Source organism: Quercus lobata, chromosome 2 (assembly GCF_001633185.2).
Source record: "Quercus lobata isolate SW786 chromosome 2, ValleyOak3.0 Primary Assembly, whole genome shotgun sequence".
Taxonomy (NCBI): domain Eukaryota; kingdom Viridiplantae; phylum Streptophyta; class Magnoliopsida; order Fagales; family Fagaceae; genus Quercus; species Quercus lobata.
The window spans coordinates 95,011,610-95,019,475 of NC_044905.1; positions in this window are offsets into that span (position 1 = coordinate 95,011,610).

Sequence of the window (7,866 nt, forward strand, 5' to 3'; positions counted from 1 at the left end):
GGACACTTTTATTTATTGAATTTAAGTAAAATTTTAAAATTTTAATTTTATTTTAAATAAAAAGGAGAGAAAAATATAAATAATTTAATGATATAGAAGATGTGGGGAGATGAATAGTGATATTAAGGTAGAAGGTAGTGGGGAGATGAAAAGATAAAGGTAAGGAAAAAGCTTGGACAAAGTGTAAATGTTAAAAAAAAAAAAAGTACAATTTTTTAAGGATAATTTTATTGATTTGAATTTAAATAAAATATTTCATGTTTAATTATTAAAAAAAAAAAAAGAGAAAATATAAATAATTTAATGATGTGGAAGATGTGAATGAATTTAAATGTTGAATAACATAAGATGAGAAAAAAAACGTAAAAGTAAAATATATAACAATAAATACCAATAAAGAGAACAATTGCACATAAAAGATTTTTGTTCTTTCTTATAACTCTAATTAAGATTGATGGTTTTTTTTTTTTTTTTTTTTTTTTTTTTTTTTTTAAATATGTGTTTTAGTATTGTCTTTTTTTAATTTCCCATCAGAAATAAAGTCTTTTCTTTTCCTTTTATAATTTTGATTGAATTTTGGTTTGGATTAATACTTAGTTGTTTTTGGGAATAGGAATTTGAATATGCCTACCAATTTTTTGACTAATAAAATATTATAAAATCTAATTTTTTCTTTAGTTTTATTTTAATTTTGGTTAAGTTAACAATGTAATTTTGTGATGATTTTTTATTATTATGATTGTAGGGTCATGATTTGGGGCCCAAGCCCAAAAGGTATAGGGTCTTGGTCCAACGAGCCCAGAAACAATGAAGTTGTAGAGAATGAGTCGTAGAACTAGGTCCTAGCGAATTGGACAACAGTTAGTATTGGGCTATACAATGATTAAACACAAATAAAACGCATTGATATCCATAGATTTTCAGTCCGAGGAGGGTAAATGATAATATATTGATCACCGTCGAATATTATGATAGTTTGGATTGCTATAGCATGCCCCCTCCTTTCTGGGGATTTCTTTCATTATATAGCCTTTTTGGAGTTATCTTGATCCTATACTTGTTGATCATCTGAGTCTTTACTTGAGTGCCAGTCCCATCAGACATCCTTCTTCAGCCTTCTATGAGTTGTGGTGGCCAAGACATCACTGTTTAAAGGTCCTCTCTACATAAATGTAGCAAGAAAAGTAGCTGCAATGCATTTAATGTGGTGCCAGTAGCTTTTCCTCAGATATTTTGCATTTCCTTCTTCCCTGCAGGTTTGTGAGGCACGTTCCTATTGCTAGTGCCTATTGAGGGGTCCTTCTAATTGCCAGAGTGCACATTTGAGCTACATTCATCACGTCCGAGGAGGCATTCCTCCTCGAATCGTCCTCCAAATGCTCCCCGCCTATGAGAGCTAAATTGGAAATCCCTTTTGCAACCATTTCCTCTCCTCGGACTTTGTCAATTGTCCTGGGTGAGGCCCAAAGCCCCTTACATGATTTGGAGTCTTGGCCCCTACAATAGCCCCTCAAAATTCCGGTTTTTCCCTCTTATCCAAGGAGAAAAAAGTGGGATTTTGATATTTAACGGATAAGTCCCTCCAATTCTTTGATTCACACATGTGGGAGCACTATCTCACGCACCTCATAACTGCTATTGACGCTTCGTAGCCCACGAGGCACCATTAATTGCTCCAGGTGGCTCTATGTCCCCTCACATCCAACGGTAGGACGCTAAATCAACGGCAGATATTCTTCTAAAATTTTGAGCGAGAGTAATCCCATTTATTTTCCCTCACTATATAAGGCTTCTGAGGGAGATCACTTTCCTCTTTTTTTAGGGGGGGAAAAAAACATTCAAGTGTTCCAGAGAATTTTAATGCCTCTTCTCACAAAATATTCTAAGTCCCTAAGTTTCATAGTTGTTTCTATAAGGATTCCCTGTGAATCTTTTGAAAGTTTGAGAGACTTAGCATACGTATTCCCGTAAGTTTTTATTTCCCTATATTCCCCTTTTTTTTTTGTTCTCCTTGGCCTTCTTTCATTTATAAACCTTTCTTTGTGCCATTTCCGGTTACCTGGATGGGTAAGTTTAAGAACCTAGTAGATTTTTAGGCCGGTATGAAGGGTTTTAGGGCCAGGTACCATATCCTGTAAGGAATGGATTTAAAGTATTGCCCTTCAGACCAAATTCTAACTAACAGAGAAACGGGGTAGGTCGTCATTCTTATGATTGCTTTCATAGAATGAGGGATGATGATTCCTATGGGTAGGATAACTAGAGATTACTTGCATAGCCATAGGCTGGCCCCCCACCAGTGCGCCGCTAACATGTTTTGAATCTTAAGGTGCGTAGATGCTCTGAATGACTAGATGAACCTCGGCCTCTCATGGCACAATGTTGTTCACTTGTGTGAGTGCCACTGCCTTTCTGGGACGTATTACCTAAATTCCAAGTCCGATGAGGTGAGGCTAATATCTTGCCTTCCCAAGTCCAACAAAGGCTTGAAGGATGATTATCTGGTCGTTTCCGGGAAATGGCATGATGGTCTTCACTACCTAGTTAGGGCAGGAACACTAGGTCGGACACTTTAGGATCAGGTCCCTCAGCAGGGATTTTAGTCTTTTAAGCTTTCCTCTTACTTATTTGGTCTTCGTTTTGGTCGCTTGTTCTCTCGAACTGACGTAACCTTTCTTTTAGATGTTTTGCAGACAAAGTACACGTCAATTCGAGGATTAGTCTGGTCAATGTCCAAGCTCTCAACTACCTTTGAAGGTCGGAGATCTTTGTGAGCGAGGACGAGTAGTTACAGGCCGCTCACCTCATTTTGGACTACGAGCCTCTATCTCGTATATTCCAGGACGTGGGCCAAGTGATAAGGGCCAAGAGCCCCCGATTGGCTTATATTGACGTTTCTAAGCCGGGATTTCTAGCTCGGAGAGACTTGCCACTAGTCCAGCCGCCCGCTCAACGCGTTCCCCAGAAGGTAGCCGTTCCAGGGGAGGAGATTGATTCTACACACTCATCCTTCGAAACCGAAATCGATCACTTTTGCTTTAACGAAGAGGGTGAGGTGCCAACAAGGCCCATAGAGCTTTCAGACTTTGACTTGGATCTTGATTGCTTTTTTGCAGCTCATTCCCCGAGACTAATAGTTGCTCGGATCGATTCCAGCCAAGAGATTGAAGAAGAAGGCATGGATCTAAAGCCGAGATCTAGTCTAAAGGGCCTTATGTCTAATAGGAATAAAGGGCAATCCTCCAAGGATGCCCCTAAGGAGCAAGCTCTTGCCAGCCTCCCTCCTTCACCTTCTCTTCCCACTGACCTCGAACTACAGGCGAATCCAAACCTGAGGAGGAAAAGGCTAGTTGATGAACTAGAGGAGGGTGAGGTCGAACCTTAAAAGGCTAAACAGCAGAAGAAAGGCAATGAGCCTAAAGATAAAAAGGACTAAGTCCATAGATAGTCGAGATGAGGCTGCACAACGGAGGGGGCAGCGCACCTAGTCTCCTCAGCTTGAATTGGACGGCGTTCCCATTCCTTGGGATGCGACACTTTGGGAGTCCCAACGGGGGCAGGTAACATATCTTGCCGAGGCTCTGCAGCAACCCCTCCTCCTGCCTCGTGACATGGACGGGCTCAGGACTACAAGGCAGCCGGACCTTTTCATGTTGCAGGGACCTCGCCATGGTAAAACGAAAAAAGAAACCCTTCATCGCACAAATTCTAAATTCCGCTTTGATCTATTTGTCACCCGTGTTTTGATGACCCTTCCTTTGCTTTGTACAGGTGACTCAACAAATTTATGTGGCCGAGGAATGGGTCAAGAACTCTTGCGAGGAAATAAATGTTGAGGTTCAATCCCGACTTGCAGCTGAGAAGGCTGCTGGGGTCCTTAAGCGAGAAGGATAGCCTGGCCGATAAGGTCAAAGAGGTTATTCAGGCCAGGGATAGCGTTGTGGCGAGCCTGAAGACTACGAAGAAGCAAGTTGAGGATATGCACCAGAAGTTGCATGTAACGGAGATAAACCTGGCTACCGAGAAGCAAGCGGTCTTGGACCTCAAGGCGTAGCTGCTACGTTCTGAGGCTGCGGCTCGAGTAGCTAGGGAAGCAGCTGAGGCCACCATGAAGGCGTCGTATGAGCGTGGGGTACTTGACACCGAAACCAGGCTGACCGAAGAGGTGGCTGTGGTCTGCAGGGACTATTGCACTGAGTCCTAAGGAGTAGCGATGGACCGTGAGGGAGTCCCTGCAAATTCCGAGCTTAGGAAGGTTGAGAATATCTCCTTCCCAAAGGATATTCGAGAGATTCCTAACTTGGACACTCCTACCGAGACACTTCTTCTTGCCCAGGCTGCCCTCCTTGATCCTAACGCTTTTAGGAGGGGAAGGAGCAGACAAGGAAGCTCAGCAACCAGCGAAGGACAAGCCATCCAAAGACTCCCTCAATATCAGAGATGTCATCTCGTAGGCCAAGGAGGCTGAATCGAAGTCTAGAACTGAAGGCACTTGCTCTGAGGCTGCTAACTCTAGGAAAGACATGGCTAAGGATAAAGTCAAGATTTCTAGATGTAGGATTTTCTTTCATTATTTTACTGTTGTTTTCCTGTGGCCTTTGCCACCGTTTGTAATATGAATTACCTTTAAGTTAATGAATGAACTTTTTTTCTATTTTTTGGGTTTTTATTTTCGCTGTTTTCAACTTTATTATCGCTCATTATTCGTTTTCCAAGAGATCTAATCCGAACAGGGATATTTTACATTCGTGGTGAGAGTTAATTCTTATATAGTTAATTCTTATATAGTGAATACTTGAGTGAATGTAAAAAGTAATTAATTTCCCCTGAACCTGTGGTCCGAGGAGCCATCCAAGACTAAGGTTCTATTTAATACTTAAGTAAATATATGAAGTGATTAATTTCCCCTGAGCCTGTGATCCGAGGAGCCATGTAGGACTAAGGTTCTGTTTAATACTTGGGTAAATATACAAAGTGATTAATTTCCCCTAAGCCTGTGGTCTGAAGAGCCATGCAGGACTAAGGTTCTGTTTAATACTTGAGTGAATGTAAAAGATAATTAATTTCCCCTAAGCCTATGGTCCAAGGAGCCATGGAGGACTAAGGTCCTGTTTAATACTTGGGTAAATATACGAAGTGATTAATTTCCCTTGAACCTGTGGTCCGAGAAGCCATGCAGGACTTAGGTTCTGTTTAATAATTGAGTAAATGTAAAAAGTAATTAATTTCCCCTGAGCCCGTGGTCTGAGGAGCCATGCAGGACTAAAGTTCTATTTAATACTTGGGTAAATATACGAAGTGATTAATTTCCTCTGAGCCTGTGGTTCGAGGAGCCATGCAGGACTAAGGTTCTGTTTAATACTTGAGTGAATGTAAAAAGTAATTAATTTCCCATGAGCCTGTGGTCCAAGGAGCCATGCAAGACTAAGATTATGTTTAATACTTGGGTAAATATACGAAGTGATTAATTTCCCCTGAGCCTGTGGTCCGAGGAGTCATGCAGGACTTAGGTTCTGTTTAATACTTGAGTGAATGTAAAAAGTAATTAATTTCCTCTAAGCTTGTGGTCCGAGGAGCTATGCAGGACTAAGGTTCTGTTTAATGCTTGGGTAAATATACCAAGTGATTAATTTCCCCTAAGCCTGTGGTCCGAGGAGCCATGTAGGACTTAGGTTCTGTTTAATACTTGAGTGAATGTAAAAAGTAATTAATTTCCCCTGAGCCTATGGTCTGAGGAGCCATACAGGACTAAGGTTCTGTCTAATACTTGAGTGAATGTAAAAAATAATTAATTTCCCTTAAACCTGTGGTCCAAGGAGCCATGCAGAATTAAAGTTCTATTTAATACTTGTAAATATTTGAAGTGATTAATTTCCCTTGAGCCTGTGGTCCAAAGAGCCATGCAGAACTTAGGTTCTGTTTAATACTTGAGTGAATGTAAAAAGTAATTAATTTCCCCTGAACTTGTGGTCCGAAGAGCAATGCAGGACTTAGGTTCCGTTTAATACTTGAATTGATGAACGAGAAATAAGAAGCGCAAGGGCTTTTCACAATAGAAGGATTTATCAAGAATGGGAACTTTCATTAATAATAGTATATTTTCAGGTTGTTTACATTCCAAGGGCGTGCTACTACATGCTCATCTAAATCTTCTAAAATATATGCCCCAATGCCAACCATTGAGGTGATACGATACGGTCCTTCCCAATTTGGCCTAAGCTTTCCCCATGCGGGATTTTTTTCAGTGCCCAGAACTTTCCTCAATACTAAGTCCCTAGGCACTAGTGGCCTTAGCTTTACCTTAGCATCATAACTTTGCTTAGGCTTGTGTTAGTAGTAGGCAAGTTGGACCATTGCCTTTTCCCTTCTTTCCTCGATAAGGTCTAAACTTTTCTCTAGCAGCTCATTGTTGCTGCTGGGACAGAATGAGCTAGTTTTTAGTGTTGGAAAGTTTGCTTCCAGTGGAATAACAGCCTCGGCTCCGTAAGTCATTAAAAAGGGCATTTCTCCTGTTGATCTGTGAGGCGTGGTCCGGTACGTCCACAGCACATGCGGCAGTTCCTTTACCAATCTTCCCTTCACGTCGTCTAACCTTTTCTTCAGCCCGTTCAATATGACCTTGTTAATGGCCTCGGCCTGCCCATGCCCCTGGGGGTAGGCTGGTGTAGAGTATCTATTTGCAATTCCCAATTCGCCACAGTACCTTCTGAAAGCCTTACTATCGAACTGAAGACCATTGTCCAAGATTAGGGTATGAGGGACTTCGAACCTAGTGACAATGTTTCTCCAAACGAACTTTTTGGCATCCACGTCTCTGATATTTTCTAGAGGTTCGGCTTCAACCCATTTAATGAAGTAATCAGTGCCGACGAGCAGATATCTTTTGTTCCCCGCTACTTTAGGAAATGGCCCTACGATATCCAAGCCCCATTGGGTGAATGGCCAAGGGCTGGACAGTAGATTGAGGATCCCCCCTGGTTGATGTATGTTTGGTGCAAACCTCTAGCACTGGTCGCACTTCTTCATATATTCGTGTGCTTTTTTCTGCATATTTGGCCACCAGTAGCCTTGGGTGATGGCCGTATGGGATAAGGACCTGTCTCCGATATGGCTTCCCCAAATTCCTTTGTACAATTCCTCCAGGATGAGTTCCATGGCCTCAGGGTGCACGCAAAGTAGGTATGGTCCCAAAAATGAGCGTTTATACAGCTTCAGGTCCTCGGATAGCCAGAACCGAGAAGTTTTTCTTCTTATCTTGTCGGCTTCGCACTTCTCTTCAGGTAAGGTGTCCTCTTTTAGAAACATTACCAAAGGGTCCATCCAACTAGGCCCCACTCTGACGTTGTGGACATGGATCATTTCTTTCTTCATCAGCGAGGGTTTGTGTAAATCTTCCACAAGGATGACCCGAGGTAAACATTGAGCCAAGGAGGTGGCCAGCGTGGCCAGGGAGTCGGCGTGTGTGTTTCCACGCCTAGGTATGTGTAGTAGGCTAAAAGAATCGAAATGTGACCGCAGGCATTTAGCTTGGTCTAAGTACTCTTGCATTCTTTCATCTCTTATCTCTAACTCCCCATTTACTTGACCTACAACAAGTCTTGAGTCCGAGAATATGCCTACAGACTTCCTTCCCAGTTTTTGGACCATGGACATTCCTTCTAGTAGGGCTTCATATTTAACTTCATTATTCATGGCCAAGAAGCCTAGTCTTAGCGATTTTTCAATGGTAATCCTTTCGGGGGAAACCAGGACTAGCCCCACCCAAGAGTCCCTTTGATTTGCCGCGCCATCTACATATACCTTCCAACAAGTGGGCCCTTGTAGAGAGATTGTGCCAACCGATTTTTCATCCATACTTTGCATCCC